Source organism: Parambassis ranga, chromosome 15, assembly GCF_900634625.1.
Source record: "Parambassis ranga chromosome 15, fParRan2.1, whole genome shotgun sequence".
Taxonomy (NCBI): Eukaryota; Metazoa; Chordata; class Actinopteri; family Ambassidae; genus Parambassis; species Parambassis ranga.
Window position 1 is genome coordinate 188,411 of NC_041035.1, and position 17,509 is coordinate 205,919.

The 17,509-nt window shown below is 42.8% G+C and overlaps 1 pseudogene; it reads right to left on the reverse strand.

The window, feature by feature from the left end:
* LOC114447081 (bifunctional heparan sulfate N-deacetylase/N-sulfotransferase 2-like) overlaps positions 1–16,986 on the reverse strand; it is a 28,403-nt pseudogene extending 11,417 nt beyond the window's left edge.
* Positions 16,987–17,509: the final 523 nt, after the last annotated feature.

A 17,509-nucleotide genomic window follows, 5' to 3' on the forward strand; every position in this document is an offset into this window, starting at 1 on the left:
GGTGGCTCAGCAAAGTATTAAAGCAAAGGCTGTGAATATTTATGTAAACGTGATTTCTTAGTTTTCTATTTTAATAAATTAAAAAAATTTACAAAACATTTTTGGTAACATTGTCCTAATGGGGTAATTGTGTGTAGAATTTGAGGTGATACAGTGTGGAATTAAAGCTGCAAGCAGCGATGACGGGCCCTCGCAGTCCTTGCGGTCCGCGGGAGTCACAACCACCACCTCCCTATCGCCCCACGACCTCTCTCCCACCTGTACCGGCACAAGCAGTGGTCTGCCGGGCAGAAGAGTACACCAACCACACATATACAAAAGACAGGCTCCCGGCCAGTAGGTGGCACAGTGACTGTAGCTTATGACCATGTCAAAGTGTGGCAGAGTCAGATGTTTAGCATGAGTGTAAAGTTTCGTCCACATAGGATGAAGTATGAGGGAGATACAGCCCAAAAACATGTATTTCCTGTGCGTTGGCGAAGGTTTAAATTCGTGGCGGTGCCACAGCCAGACCGAAGTGCTGAGTTTTTGATAACTTTTGGTCCCTAATGCCTTAAGAGTAAGCAGACCAATTTCAGCCCGATTGGACAAATCCCCAAAGAGGAGTTTCGTAAAAGTGCGTGAAAAAAAAGAGTGAAAAATGCAAAATGGCGTAGGTTTTCAAAATGGCGGACTTCCTGTGCGTTTAGAGGATAGCACCAAGAGACTGTGGGCGAAGGGCCACCTTTGCGGCGTTGCCCCCACCCACACGGTGTAACATCGAGCTGCGTTTTTGATAACTTTTGCTCAGCCATGTCTTCAGAACCATGTGACAAAATCTCAGGTCCATCAGAGTATTTCCCTAGGAGGAGTTCGTTCAAATACGAGGTGTGGAACATGGATAGTCAGCCTGAACACAATTCATACCACCAGTAGGTGGCGCTATGAGAGTATCAGCTCATTAGTTATATCAATCTGTTCAGAATGACAGGCCCAGCATGCCTGATTATTTTCAATCCACATAGAATGAAGTATGTGGGAGATACAGCACAAATACATCCATTTCCTGTGAGTTGGCAAAGGGTCAACTTCGCGATGGCGCCACAGCCAGACGGTATGACGAAGTGCTGCGTTTTTTGATAACTTTTGGTCCCTAACCCCTTAAGCACAAGCACACCAATTTTCAGCCCTATCAGGCAATTTCCCTAGGAGGAGTTCGCAAAAGTGCGGGGAGTGCAAATTGGAACAGGGCGTGGCTTTTTCAAAATGGTGGACTTCCTGTACGTCGTGGAATTTTGTCCAAGAGGTTTTTTTTCTTGTCACAAGGCAATACATCAGTGTACCGAGTGTGAAGTCTGTAGCTGTTGCGGTGAATATTTCACACTTTAGGGGGCGCTGCAGAGCCATGCGGCCATGCCCGCCACTGGCGACAGTGTCAAGTCACGATTTTCATCAGTGGACAATTTGTGCCAAATCTGGTGAGTTTTTGAGCACGTTCAGGGGGTCAAATTCGCGAGACCGTGGGCAGAACAAGAATGACGTATAATAATAATAAACACTTGCAATTCAATAGGGCTCTTGCACCATCTAATCTAAAAATTTAGCATGAAAGCCTGTTTTATGCATGCGCAATGATTATAAATGAGACCCCAGGACAAACCAGCTCCTAGCAAAGCTCACAACGGGCAACATTCCTACTGATGGACTATGGAATTTCATATTCTTATCAAAAAATGTGAGAAATTAACTGCAAGACAGCAAAAAGTAAGGAGGTTTATGCATGTGTGTACTGTTTGTTAAAGCTTTCATTTTTGCAAGGGCTGGTTCAACAAACTGATCAGTCTGTAATAGTGCAGCTAACCTGAGCAAAGACCTTGTTGAGCCTCATCTGCTCTGACAGGACGCTGACATTGTGAAAGAGGTGAGGCTGCATGTGGGCTCCACATGTGGGGAAACCACCAGAAGTCCATCCTGTACTGCAGCAGCATGTCATCTCCCCGATCCTCTTCATCGGTGCCTGGAAATACACGTAGGATGTGCAAACAAACACACATTTGTTTTGCATTACACTGACAGAACCTAATTCTATTGTCAGATGCTCCCTACCTGTGTGATAGAACTTTCCAGAAAATCCCAAATTGAATGTGAAGTTAGGGACCAGTGCTCTCAGCTTGTTTTGAGTGTTGAGCAATGCCTGTGAAAGTATAACCACTACAGTCAATGCAATGATAAGCCATCAGTGCTTAACCTTCAAACAACAATTAGCTATATGCTAATGCTGACCAGAACATATTAATTGTTCATTAGCATATCACTTTAGACGACAGCCTCCCTGTCAAAACCTAAAGTAAAGTACTAGTAGTAGTAGAGTTGAAAAGTTTGTTTATTCTTCTAAATAATTTTCTATATTTCTGCCCGAACAAAAATTACATTGAATAGCTGTGATGGAGCTATTTTGCAACAAATAATTAAACTGCAGCTAATAAACTTTATTGATGTGACAGTTCACCTGATGGAAACCAAGATTGATCTGTCACTCCATATTAGTATTTATTCATTAACATGAGTGGTTAAAATTGCAACTTATAGTTTGTTACAAGAACTTTGAGTTCATCAGACTTTAGTCTTTTTTGACAATGGGAACAAACTTAACTGACCCCCTACTTAGAACACAAGTCCCACTCATTAAATCTTCAGATGAGCAAACAAATGATTATGTATATAACTTATTTATTTATTCCATTTGTTGCGTTTTGTGTAAAAACATAATGAAAGAATAAGTAGCCATCACAGTGAGTCTTGGTATTAAGACAAATACACTTCAGAAAAACAACATGTATGTTTTTCTGCTGCACCGTTATTTATATTAGCAAAAATTAAGCCAAAAAGGAAGAAATACGTATTCAGTACTAAAAGTTCCCTTACTTCTGGTTCTATTCTGACTGGGGTCTTTCTATGGGGAGTTTGCTTGTTCTACCTGTGCCTGTGTGGGTTTTCTCCGGGTATTTAATTAGGTGAGCTGCAGCAGGTGCTGCTGATCGTCAGTCAGCAGGTGTACAGACCTCTATAAAAGCAGACATTTTGACAGTTTGCTGCTCTGGAGCATTCAGATGAGTGTTAACGGTGTCCAAGAGGGAAAGACATAAACAATGGTGATAGCTATTAAATCATATAGGGTACTTAGCATAGTCCATGTGATTTTTTTTCTTTTTGGCTTTGTTTGTTGCTAAATACACTCAACAAAAATATAAACGCAACACTTTTGTTTTTGCTCCCATGTTTCATGAGATGGACTTGAAGATCTAAACTTCATTCCAGATACACAATATTACCATTCCTCTCAAACATTGTTCACAAATCTGTCTAAATGTGTGATAGTGAGCACTTCTGCTTTGCTGAGATAATCCATCCCACCTCACAGGTGTGCCACATCAAGATGCTGATCTGACATCATGATTAGTGCACAGGTGTACCTCAAACTGCCCACAATAAAAGGCCACCCTGAAATGTGCAGTTTGTTTCTGCTTTATTGGCGGTCTGGGGACTCAGAACCAGTCAGTATCTGGTGTGACCACCATTTGCCTCATGCAGTGCAACACATCTTCTTCGCATAGAGTTTATCAGATTGTCTATTGTGGCCTGTGGAATGTTGGTCCACTCCTCTTCAATGGCTGTGCGAAGTTGCTGGATATTAGTGGGAACTGTTGCACGCTGTCGTATACGCCGGTCAAGCACATCCCAAACATGTTCAATGGGTGACATGTCCGGTGAGTATGCTGGCCATGCAAGAACTGGGACATTTTCAGCTTCCAAGAATTGTGTACAGATCCTTGCAACATGGGGCCGTGCATTATCTTGCTGAAACATGAGGTGATGTTCATGGATGTATGGCACAACAATGGGCCTCAGGATCTCATCACGGTATCTCTGTGCATTCAAAATGCCATCAATAAAATGCACCTGTGTTCTTCGTCCATAACAGATGCCTGCCCATACCATGACCCCACCACCACGGGCCACTCGATCCACAACATTGACATCAGCAAAGCGCTCACCCACACGACGCCACACACGCTGTCTGCCATCTGCCCTGAACAATGTAAACCGAGATTCATCCGTGAAGAGAACACCTCTCCAACGTGCTAGACGCCATCAAATGTGAGCATTTGCCCAATCAAGTCTGTTACGGCGACGATCTGGAGTCAGGTTAAGACCCCGATGAGGACGACGAGCATGCAGTTGAGCTTCCCTGAGACGGTTTCTGACAGTTTGTGCAGAAATTGTTTGGTTATGCAAACCAATTGTTTCAGCAGCTGTCTGAGTGGCTGGTCTCAGACGATCTCGGAGGTGAACCTGCTGGATGTGGAGGTCCTGGGCTGGTGTGGTTACTCGTGGTCTGCGGTTGTGAGGCCGTTTGGATGTACTGCCATATTCTCTGAAACGCCTTTGGAGACGGCTTATGGTGGAGAAATGAACATTCAATGCACGAGCAACAGATCTGGTTGACATTCCTGCTGTCAGCATGCCAATTGCACGCTCCCTCAATGCTTGTGGCATCTGTGGCATTTTGCTGTGAGACAAAACTGCACATTTCAGGGTGGCCTTTTATTGTGGGCAGTTTGAGGTACACCTGTGCACTAATCATGATGTCAGATCAGCATCTTGATGTGGCACACCTGTGAGGTGGGATGGATTATCTCAGCAAAGCAGAAGTGCTCACTATCACACATTTAGACAGATTTGTGAACAATGTTTGAGAGGAATGGTAATATTGTGTATCTGGAATGAAGTTTAGATCTTCAAGTCCATCTCATGAAACATGGGAGCAAAAACAAAAGTGTTGCGTTTATATTTTTGTTGAGTGTAAATAAAGGCCCAGTAAAAAAGGTAGAATCTGTTGTTCATCTGAAGTTGTATTTGCCTTACCAAGAACCAACAGAATAAGATGATTTTTATTATGTTTTTAACAGAAAACAATGTCTAGCAAAGACTACTGCCATATAAACAACTAAACAAATCCTAGCAGTTGATTTTCTTAAGGCTTGAAAAAGAGCTAAAACCAAGAATAGGACCACTTGTGCAAACATTTTTCAAACCCACCTCCACATCAGACACCTTCATACGGGTTCCCTCCTTGCCCACAAATATATCATCCACGTCCACGAGAATGTGACGGTCCAAGGACAAACACAGTCGCTTTCCTGTTAAGTAGGCGATAGCATCTACAAAAACCAGCTTGTGAAGCCAATAGTTAAGATTATTTCCGAAAAGAACTCTTTGAATGCCATCATGTAGCCCCAGGTCTTGTATAACTGTGGCATGGAGGGCCCGGAGCGGGCTGGGTCCAAAATGTGCCAGTACTTCAGCAGACTTCGTGCTGGCCAGAAGTACTGGTTCATACGTAGAGTGGTTAGACTGAAAAATAGTCCAATCATCCCCTGGTAGTGGACCCTGCTCCACATGGTTAGGCTTTGTGATGTATAAAAGAGGAGCACTGGGGTTGATCTGGTAATTCCTGAGTCCCAGGTGTGAGTGTAAAAAGAGAGGGAAACCTTTGAGTTGTGCACTAAGAAGAGAGTTTTCATTAGCTTTGAAGAAGCCAATGACACCTACACCATATTCAGCACAGTACTTGTCCACTAAGTCACGGTTCCATGCATCCAGATTGACATATTTCAGCACATTTTCAAAAATGATCAATGTGTAGCGTCCATGGTTATGGTCTGTCAATGTGGGCATGTCACCTTTTCCAGGAGCAATCTCTGTCCGGTAGTGGAAGCGACTTGACTCTAATATGGCAACAATCTCCTGGCCCAGCTGGGAATAGATACTCTCTACAAACACCAGGACCACAGGCTCTGTCCTGGAAGTGTCCATTGCCTTCACCTGTCGTAGTCGTCCTTGGCGTGGAGGAAGGAAGAGAGGTGCCCTTTGCACACCTGGTCCCCCACCAGCATTCCCAGTGCTCATTCCAAGTGACATCCCCCCTCCACCACCACAGTTACTGAAGGGTAAAGGTGGAGCCTCCTTGATTTTTGGGCTGTTGGAAACATAGTAAGCTAGAAAGGCCATCGACAACAAGCAGAAGATGATAAGTGCCAGGATAAGGCGGTGAAGCTCCAACTGGCGGACACCTCGTATTAACTTCCAAACACCCAAGCCTGCACCAACCATGGTTTTGGGCAGTAGAGTCAGGGCTGGTCAGGAAGCAGCAAAAATAAATAGCGTAGAATAACAGAAAGGTGGGGCGGGGATAAGAGGAGAGGGAAGTGAAGGAGGAAGATTGAGCAGTAGATACTGGCACTAAGCTGTGCTGAAGAATAGCCATTTACACTAGGTCACCATGGCCAACATTATCTACTACCTGTTTCTGTATTCCTACTAAAGCTCTGCAGTGCAAAAAAACACTCAAATGACTAAAAGGAAGATGGAGGAAAATGGAAGGGTAGGTAGTTTTTTTTTGTGAAGGGAACGCTAAATAGCAGCAAAGTGAGTATGGAGAAATGGGAAATTGGTGCCTGCTGCTCGATCAGTTTTTCGATTCAAGCAACAGTGAACGTGCATGTGGATATGTCAACCTGTAGATGTCTGTAGTCCATTAGCAGTGGAGGTACTGCTGCTGTTTATCTGTGCTTTGGGGCTGAACCCCTTCAGGTCATCTAACCTTACCACCCCAGGCATCTGCAGAAATAGATAAGAGAAGATGATGACGACAAACAAAATATACAAGAAAGACAGGCAAGCAACATTGTCATGAATCTCTATAAAAATCTGTCATATCAAAACATGCAAACATGAAATAAGGACAGAAGGCCAAATATACTTCCTATACAGTTTTAGAGTAGATGTACAATGAAGTAAAAAGTTGGATAAAATATTCCTGTGGTGTATGACACCAACAACAAAGACAAACATGTACTCTAGAGATAAATCATGTAAGGTTTCAAGTCACAGACAGAAAGCCATGTTTTCAGATTTATTATTTTGAACACTTCATACAAAAAGGAAATAGCAAGGCATACCGTCTTTCTGGCTTTCCCACTAGCCCTTTAGAGCTAAACATTGCAGGGACCATCTGAGAAAAACAAAACAAAGAGACCAGGCAGAGAATGATTAGGGCAAATAGTGGACAAAAACACAGAGGAGACATCAACAAACAATGTGGCATGTCATTTTTTTATATGTGTATAGAGTGAGTATGCATCAAGTTATCACCTTGTCAATGTTGTAGGCAAATTCAAATATTTCATCACAAAGCCTGAAATTCATTTTAAAAACTTGAAGTGCAAAGATTGTGCCATTACCACAGTCCCAAGTACTGATGGGGGTACCAACTTACTCCTGCAGAACTGGACTGCTTTGTCAACAACATTGCAGACACATTACACTCAGTCTTAAACAGGAGAAGAAGAAGAAAACTACAAATCAGAAGAGGCTAGCTCCGTGGTACAACTCAAATATCCGATCACTGAAACGGATTACCCGAAGGATGGAGAGGAAGTGGCAGTCCTCTAAATCAGATGACTCCCAGAGGGCCTGGAGAGACAGTCTGCTGACGTATAAGAAGGCCCTTCGCAAAGCCAGGACAGCCTACTATTCATCACTAATAGAAGAAAACAAGAACAACCCGCGCTTTCTCTTTAACGCTGTGGCCAGGCTGACAAAGAGCCACAGCTCTGTGGAGCCTCGCATTCCTGCAGTTCTTAGTAGTGAAGACTTCATGAGCTTCTTCACCGATAAAATCACCACTATTAGAGGACAAATCAACCACAATCTCTCTGTGACCGCTGAGGATACACCGCCACTTCTGGAAACGGATCCTGATCTAACTCTGGACTGCTTCGTGCCCATCGGCCTCCCGGAGCTGACCACCAGCATCTGCAAGTCTAAACCTACTACCTGTCTTCTGGATCCGATCCCATCTTGGCTCCTCAAGGATGCTATTCCTCTGATCGGAGAGTCTATATTAGGACAGATCAACTTGCCTCTGGAAACAGGATATGTACCACAGGCTTTTAAAACTGCTGTGATCATTCCGATACTTAAAAAACCTTCACTGGACCCGGACGTCTTAGGAAACTACAGACCGATCTCCAACCTCACCTTTATCTCCAAAATACTCGAAAGAGCTGTTGTAGGTCAGCTAAATGACCACCTGCGTAGGAACAGTCTGCTCGATGCTTTCCAGTCTGGATTCAGAGCCCATCACAGCACAGAAACAGCACTGCTCAAAGTCACTAATGACCTCCTCATGGCATCGGACCGGGGTCTCGTCTCTGTACTCATTCTACTGGATCTCAGTGCTGCCTTCGACACCGTAGATCATCGCATCCTGCTACACAGATTAGAACATGAGATCAGGATTACAGGAACAGCACTGCGCTGGTTTAAATCATATTTATCTGACAGATTTCATTTTGTTCACACTAACGATGTGTCTTCCACAGGTACAAGGGTTAACCACGGTGTTCCACAGGGTTCTGTGCTCGGACCGATCCTGTTCACCCTCTACATGCTCCCTCTAGGAAACATCATCCAGAAGCACGGCATAAAACTTTCATTGTTATGCTGATGATACCCAGCTGTATTTATCCATGAAGCCTGAAGAAACGGAGCCGCTAGTCAGACTACAGGCGTGTCTAAAGGACATAAAGGACTGGATGTCCTCCAACTTTTTACTATTAAACTCAGACAAGACTGAGGTCATTGTTTTTGGACCGAAACATCTCAGAACTAGTTTATCAGATAATACTTTCTCTCTGGATGGAATTACTCTGGCCTCCAGTACGACTGTGAGGAACCTTGGAGTTATCTTTCAAGACAAGATCAAGACATGTCGTTTGTCTCTCATATTAAGCAGGTCTCCAGGACCGCTTTCTTTCACCTGCGTAATATTACTAAGATCAGGAGCATCCTCTCTCAGAGTGATGCTGAAAAGCTCATCCATGCTTTTGTCACTTCAAGACTGGACTACTGCAACTCTTTATTGTCAGGATGTCCACATTACTCCATCAACAGTCTGCAGCTGATCCAGAACGCAGCAGCTAGAGTTCTGACAGGAAGCAGCCAAAGGATCACATCTCTCCTGTCCTAGCGTCTCTTCACTGGCTCCCAGTGGACTCAAGAATACACTTCAAGATCCTTCTTCTAACCTACAAGGCTCTTCATGGACTTGGTCCATTGTATCTGCAGGACCTGATTGTACCATATGTTCCTAATAGGACACTCAGATCTCTGAGTGCAGGTTTACTTGTAGTTCCTAGGATTCATAAAAGTAGAATGGGAGGACGAGCTTTCAGCTATCAGGCACCGCTATTATGGAACCAGTTACCAATCTGGGTCTGAGAGGCAGACACTGTCTCCACCTTTAAGACTAGACTTAAAACTTTTCTGTTTAGTAAGGCGTACAGTTAGCCTTAGACCTAGTGTGTAGCACAGCTATGCTGCTCTAGGCCTACGTTGTCGGGGGGCACAAACACGATCCACTGAGCAGTTTCCCTCTCACCCTCTAACCTCTCCTTTTCTCTCCTTAGTCTGGCTCACACTGGTCTCAAGACCTGCACGCTGACCTGCAGTCCGGCCCGTGAAGTCTCTCTTGCCCTACGTTGTCGGGGGGCACAAACATGATCCTCTGAGCAGTTTCCCCCTCACCCTCTGACCTCTCCTCTACTCTCCTTAGTCTGGATCATACTTATCGTCTCATAATCTGTGTTCACTGTCTTCCTCGTAGTTCTGTACCTCGCTCTCGCTCTCTCTCTGTCTCTTTACAGGTCTCAACACCCATGCTGACCTGCAGTCCGGCCCGTGAACTCTCTCTAGGCCTACGTTGTCGGGGGGCACAAACATGATCCTCTGAGCAGTTTCCCTCTCACCCTCTGACCTCTCCTCTACTCTCCTTAGTCTGGATCATACTGGGTAATATTGTCTCATAATCTGTGTTTACTGTCTTCCTCGTAGTTCTGTGCCTCGCTCTCTCTCTTTGCAGGTCTCAGACCTGCATACTGACCTGCAGTCTGGCCCCTGATCTCTCCTGTGCTCATCGACTTCATCAGCCCCTGCTGCTCATCCTTGCTTTGATTACTATCAAATTACTATTCCTACTTATGGACTAACGATATATATAGATATCATTACAATATAATCACTGTTTCATCTTGCTGTCATGTTTGCTCTGTACTGTATCATGTTTGTATCATGTTTGCTCCTCTCTCTCTCTCTCTCTCCTTCATCCTCTCTGTCCTGTCTCCCTCTTCTTCTCCTCTCTCTCTCTCCTTCATCCTCTCTGTCCTGTCTCCCTCTTCTTCTCCTCTCTCTCCCCTTCATCCTCTCTGTCCTGTCTCCCTCTTCTTCTCCTCCTCTGCCCAGTCGACTAGCAGCAGGACTGGTTCCCCCTTAAGCTGACGGGTCCTGCTCAAGGTTTCTTCCTCTTAAAGGGAGTTTTTCCTTGCCACAGTGCTCTTAGGGGGGTTCGGGTTCTGGGTCTCACGCTCTAAATTGCAAAGTGCTTTGAGACCATTTCTGATTGTAAAATGCATAATAAATAAAACTGAATTGAATTGAATTGAATTACATTACTACCACCAGAGACCAGAAAAAAACAACTCTATTTTATAGTATTGGTTTGAAAACAAGTTCTAACATGTGACAAAAAGGTTCCTGCACAAACTATTCATTATAGCCCATCTGTCATGTCTTAACATGTACACACCTTCTGACTTCCACATACCTTCACCCTCCAGGTACGCTTTCCTCTGAATACCTAAAATGCCCTGAAATGATTTTCTGACACTTACAGCAGCAAATTCTCTGTTACTGCTGACTGGACAATCAAGTTTTTTTTTCTTTGGTTTTTTCAAAACCAGCTTGTAAGATTGTCAAAATGCAAAAAAGAAACAGAAGCATAAGAACCGATTTTTAGTAGGCAATTTATATTTATTTCATCGAAATGAAAAAGAAGTAGTCCTGATCAACTTTGACTTGTAAAGGCTATGATTCAGGTCTCTAAGACCGCCTTTCTCTGAGCAGCTAACTAAAGAGATCCGCTCCTCTGATGCATCTGTAGCTGACGTTATTCTTTTAAACGCAGCACTAAAGCGTCTTCTACGCAAAGAGGTTGAGACGGACCGTGGACTGAAAACATTGAAAAGTACACTCGTAGTCCGTCAGCACATTTCACTGAGATCTAATCGGATTCTTTGCACTTCAACGCGACGGTATTGATCCGCGTTATAAAGATCATACTTGGATGTGGGAATAAGGCCGCATGGATGAGAAATGATCCAGGCTGCGTGGATGCGTAGAACGCGCTTGGAGACGGGGAAGTGCACAGCACGTCCTCATTGTCTGATGTGTGCCTCAAAAAATTATAGATAGGCTATTCTGTTCTGATTTACTATATATGTGACTATCAGATTATTTTATTTTTCCGCTGGACATTTTTTTTTAATTCGACCAAATGTTTATGCACTGGCCCTATATAAATAATATGTACACATAATGTACACATAAGTGGGGTCAAGCTGTTATTTTATTTTTATATTGTGCATTGTCTGAATGTGCTAAATAAATATTGTCATAATTTTGTAATTGCTTTATTCTTTGAAACTTTAATATTAAGTTGTGCATTTGCAATGCTTGGATTTTAGTGAGGTAAGTACACAGTTATAGCCATAAGCATTGGTACTAATAATTGGCATAATAGGTTTTTTCGGTGTTTGGGTTTTCGGCCTTGGATTGCTCATTTTTGGTTTTCAGTTTCGGCCAAGAATTCGCATTTCGGTGCATCCTATAAACCAGCCAACCGGTCTACGCTGCCGGGGGACACAAACATGATCTACTAAGCAGTTCCCCCACAACCATCTCTATTGCTCCAGCTATGATCCATTATTTTACGTCATTGTGTGTACAGCCTCTCTTGTAGTTTTGTGTCCCTCCCTCTCTTCCTCTATCTTTCTGCAGGTCTCTGAACTGCTGAACTGCATCCGGCCCTCTGACAAATCCAGTGTCTACTGTCAACATGTGCCGTGTTCTATGTAGTGCTTGTATAATTAAGTTGAACAACAGCTAAAAAGCATACAGAGGTTTTCAGCATTCCAATTATAACAACCTGTCATGTTTGTCCTCTGTGATGTGTGATGTTTATTGCATGTATGTTTCTCTCTCATTCTCTCTGTCCTGTCTACCTCTTCTTCTCCTCCTCCACCTGGCCGACCACCAGCAGGAAGGTTCTCCTTATGAGTCGGGTTCTGTTCAAGGTTTCTTCTGTTAAAAGTGAGATTTTCTTGCCACTGTCTGCTTGCATGGGGGTTCAGGCTCTGGGTTCTTGTAAAGCACCTAGAGATCATTTTGATTGTAAGAAGCATTATATACATAAACTTGAATTGAAATTGAATGTACATGCCTTCAAAGTCATGTAGCTTTGGCAACACTGTATGTCAGTGATGTGGTGTCACCTAGGGATCTCATACGCTGCCTAAGGTTCACTGAGAATATGTCTAAATCCCATGTTATCAACAACCGACAATGGCTGGTCATCAACAGCAATGTGTTTTTAACTGCTCGGTTGTCTCGGGACATCTTCTCTCTCTTCTCCATTGTTTGCTGCAAGGTTTAGGTTTAATCAGATTACACATGCTCAAAGTACTCCCTTTGTAAAAAAGTACTCCCACTTTGAAATACTCAGAGGTGGGTAGAGTAGCCAAAATTTGTACTCAAGTAAGAGTGTTACTTCAAAATAATATTACTCAGGTAGGAGTAAAAAGTAGTCACCCAAAAAATGACTCAAGTAACAGTAAAAAAGCATTTGCTGAAAAGACTAGTTAAGTACTGGGTACTTTTGATCACAATGCCCAATTTATTTTGTAGAAACTATCTAACCAGACTGAACAAAAATATAAAAGAATTCCATTTAAAAAAAAACAAATCAAAATAAATTAAGGAACAAGAAGTGTTGGTAGCATTGTCTTCCCAGATTAATTATAAGTAAACATAAAGACTACAGAGACTAGTAATTTATTTGCTGATTATTACATCTTTTTGACCTGATTATTTTACACTGATAATAATTGCACAGGTTAATTACACGGGTCTGTCAGCTCTGACAGCGTTATGCATCACGTGCATCTGCGCAATATCATAGCACTTGATTTCCGAAAAACATACCCTCATCTAGTGACATCAGCACAAAACCTGTTGAGGAATATTTAGACGATTGTTTTTGTCATGGTAGAATAATTTACTGACACTTTCACTTTGCTCTGCACAGGTCCTGCGCACAGAACGAGACTGAACGTAGGAGCTCAGCTTCGCAGCGTGTTTGGATGTTTTACAGCGTGGTCTGGGTATATCTAAAGGATGCTGCCATTGTTGCGAGCGGCTGTGGGCATGTCTGCATGTAAATGTGTGGGGACGTGTCTGTGTGTGTGTCTGCAGCACGTCTGTGTGGGGACATGTCTGTGTGGGGACATGTCTGTGTGGGGACATGTCTGTGTGTATGTGTGCCCGTCTTTAGTTGTCTGCAGAGCCCCATCAAACAGCGCATATACTCATTTCAAGTTGCAGAGACAGCGTGCACGTTTAATTTTAATTCAGCTGCTGTAGCCTGCAATTCACGGCAGGTAAAGTGCATTATAAACTGCCTGAAACATGTCAAGCAATCTTTTTTTTTAATGCATATAATGAACAGACTGTTTTTAAATTTCAAGCTGGCAGCACGCTGCGTTATTAAACTGGTATAAGACAGTCCCGATGTGTTTTTGTTTGATTTTGTAATTTTATCATGTTAACAGTGCAGCCTTGTGCAGTATTTATGTTAAAAGTTACACATGGTAATAAAAACACTTGTCCGGTAAACTGAAAACCTGCCGGTCACGTTTTCCGCTGCCAAGTTTTTCCTAATGGAAACAATTAAACTTAAAAATGTAGGCTCAGACGGCACCAAACTTTTGGCTTGTGCCTACACTGTTCAGAAACTAAACACTAGGGCTGAACGATTTTAAGAATAAATTGAATTGCGATTTTTTCTGGCAAATATTGCGATTTCGATTTCATCCACGATTTTTTTCAAATCATGTCAAACATGTTTCTGTGTAAATGACTTCAGGTAGCTACTCTGTCACTTCTCAAAAACTATCAGTAGATCTAAAAGTAAACTCTGATAACGTGCACTCAGTATTAGTTTTAATAAACATGAAAATTTAAATAACAATTACAGAACAAAATAAAGTTTTATTTCAAATAGGTTAAAAGAAGACTAATGTAGTTCTGTAAAGTATTATTCAACAGTCATTTAAACAGACTGAAGTGTGCCTCCTAAGGTTAAACAGCAAATACAGTATGGAGACTTAAGTAACTCTTAAAGTTCAATGTGATTTAGAACAAATGATCAAACTTTAATGGGAATCATATCTAAGGACAAACGGAGCTGCTGCTGTCACCTCTGTCCACCGTTTACTAGAGTCCACATATAGAGCCTCTTCATCAAATGCCTGCGTTATTGTTTGGTGACGTCATTAGCTGTTGCCTCTGTCTGCATCTGATGTACACACACACGCGACAGACACACACACACACGCGACACACACACACACACAGGTGTAGAAGAGCTGCTGACGGCACAACAGCAGCGAACCTGAATATAAGGAGCTGGTAATGTTCAGAGAGGTGGGCGCGTACGTGCTCGTAGCATTTACACGCGGCCCTTCCACTGCGACTCACGTCGTGCACACACACAGACACACACACAGGCTAAGAAGACGCGCCGCTGCTGCCGGCAGAAACAGCACCGTACATAAAGGTGGAGTTCGTTTTAGGGACCAGTTCCTCCGTTTTCTTTTCGTTTTCAGCCGTAGCATTTGACAAAACAAAACCTGATTCAGTTAGGAGCAGTGCAAAAAAATCGCGGCTTTGACGATCTCAAAATCGCGTCATCTGAGATCGCGATTTTCGGTCTAAAACGATAGATCGTTCAGCCCTACTAAACACCATCTCAGCTCGTCCTCTAAAGTGCAGCAGTGTTCTTCTAAGGGACTGTCTTATGCGTGGCCATGCAGAGAAGACAAATAGCATCAGGTTAGGTTCTGATTCTGTTAGACATATTTAGTCCCAAGGTATAGACTTGTTCTATAGAAGAGGTAACCCTAACCAACTTCTGTTATGATCTGGATATGATGTGTAAATAATATAGTAACAAAGTAATGACTACATATATATATGACTATGTATACATTATATGTATATAATAAATCGTCAGCATGTATCGCCATCGGCTGACCCTGACCTCTAAACATCGGCATCGGCTATAGAAAAACCAATATCTGTTGATCTCTACTACCAACATTGCTCCTCCTTGCTCCCCCTTAACTGACAGGTGAATGTCACACTGCCAAAAAGTGGTATCGGGTGCTGTCATATCAGAGCACATTTGTGAATACAAATACAGGAACACGGCATCTGACAGATACCCAATGCTGGTATCTAGGCCTACGATAAGCAATAAATCAATTAACTGCATGATAAATGAAAATGAGCTTTTGCATGCTGCTATCGTAGAGTGTCCTGCCAATCAGCAGCGGAACGCCAAAACCTGCGTGTGTGAGCGCTGCACGCTGCAGTGGGAGGACTGAATGAGGAGTTCTGCACACGTTTCTCGTGAATTATGAAAAGTTCGGGCCGAAGCGATTTTGTTTTTGGCTGTCTGTTGCTCATGACGTGGTAGTTGGATTGACTAAACTCCATTGATGCTAAGATGAGCCATGGTAATAGGCCTACCACTACTCATAATAATAATATCAATGATAATGATAATAATGATAATAATGATTGGGGGGCCTTTCCAGTGTTAAATGTTCTTTAAAAATGAAAGTTCTTTGAGAGGGTGTACTTGCATTATTATGTCAAACTGACATTATCGCTAATTGCAATAATTTTGTCTCGCCCAGCATAATTTATCGTGACAGGCCTACTGGTATCAGTTTCGGTGCCTCCCTACTTTAAACAGATGATATATGTTTGACATTTGTTTTTTATTAACAGGGTTTTATGTCCTGTTTTAAACTATTTTGATACCAACACAACGATATGCATGCAGTTTACAATCTACATTAAGGATACAGGAAAAACCCTGGCCAAATCATGGCATTGCAGTTAAATATGATATTTACAACACGGGATGCCTGATACATTCAGTAATCATACAAAAGCTGTACATAACGTGAGGTCTGGCACACAAAACACCGACGTTCCATGCACAGTTCGCACTACGTGGTTTCAGTGGCTGCATGGATTCCAGACAACAGCTCGGATCCTAAGTTCTGCAGCAGGCGGTGACCCGGACAGAGCAGCTCATCAACACAGCTCCCTTCTGAACAACGTCCGCTGCCACAGAACCCAATATACTCTTGAAAATGTGGCTTCAAAACAAAGGAAACACAGGCAGCGACAGTAAACTATAGTGGCCATATCCATGCATACTCACAGGAACAATAGCATATCAAATGTAAACAAACAGGAACAGAAGAAAACTTTGAACCTGCAGCTGAGGTCCAGCTAGCATGCTAGAAGCTAAATGCACTGTAGTGTGTGTCAACAGCTAACGTTAGCACAGCTACAGCTTTCGGTGCTGTTGGACGCTACTCTTACATGTACCAATGACCCAACGTTGCCTGCTTCTTATTGTTCCATCTGTGGTGCTGGCATGTCTATATCAAGCGGTAAGAATGGGTCACAACACAAACCCCAGTTCTGTTTCCAGAGATAAACTATGACCAACAGCTAGCCGCTGGAGCTACGGCAGCTATTCACGCGCGTCCGCAGACGAACGGCCGTGCACTGTGAGACATGGTTCTAAAACATGAAGCCACCGGTGGTTCTGGACTTACCAGTATTTGTTCACCGAAGACAGAAACGCGATCCAAACAGAGGAGAATGTAAAGTGAACTTTGGCTCGTCTGTACCCACTCAGTCGGCCATCTTGGTACTGTTGGAGCCCTGGACTGTACCAACTCAGGCTGGAGGGGGGGCTGTAAGGCGTGTGTTTGTTTCCACGGAGCAAAGTCCGCATGAAGACATTTCTGTGCTGATGAGTAGGAAGAGTAGGAAGGGATGACCCCAATATCACTGTGGCCATTTCTTCCAACCTCTGTGCTATAAACCTTTATTAATTAGTTTGATGCAAAGTTACACTCAGTTCAAACATTCAAAGTTCAAACATTAAAAGTTCAATCATTCAAAGTTACATTCAGTTCAAACATTCAAACTTCAAACATTCAAAGTTCAATCATTCAAAGTTACATTCAGTTCAAACATTCAAAGTTCAATCATTCAAAGTTACATTCAGTTCAAACATTCAATGTTCAAACATTCAAAGTTCAATCATTCAAAGTTCAAACATTCAAAGTTCAAACATTCAAAGTTACATTCAGTTCAAACATTCAAAGTTCAAACATTCAAAGTTCAATCATTCAAAGTTACACTCAGTTCAAACATTCAAAGTTACATTCAGTTCAAACATTCAAAGTTACATTCAGTTCAA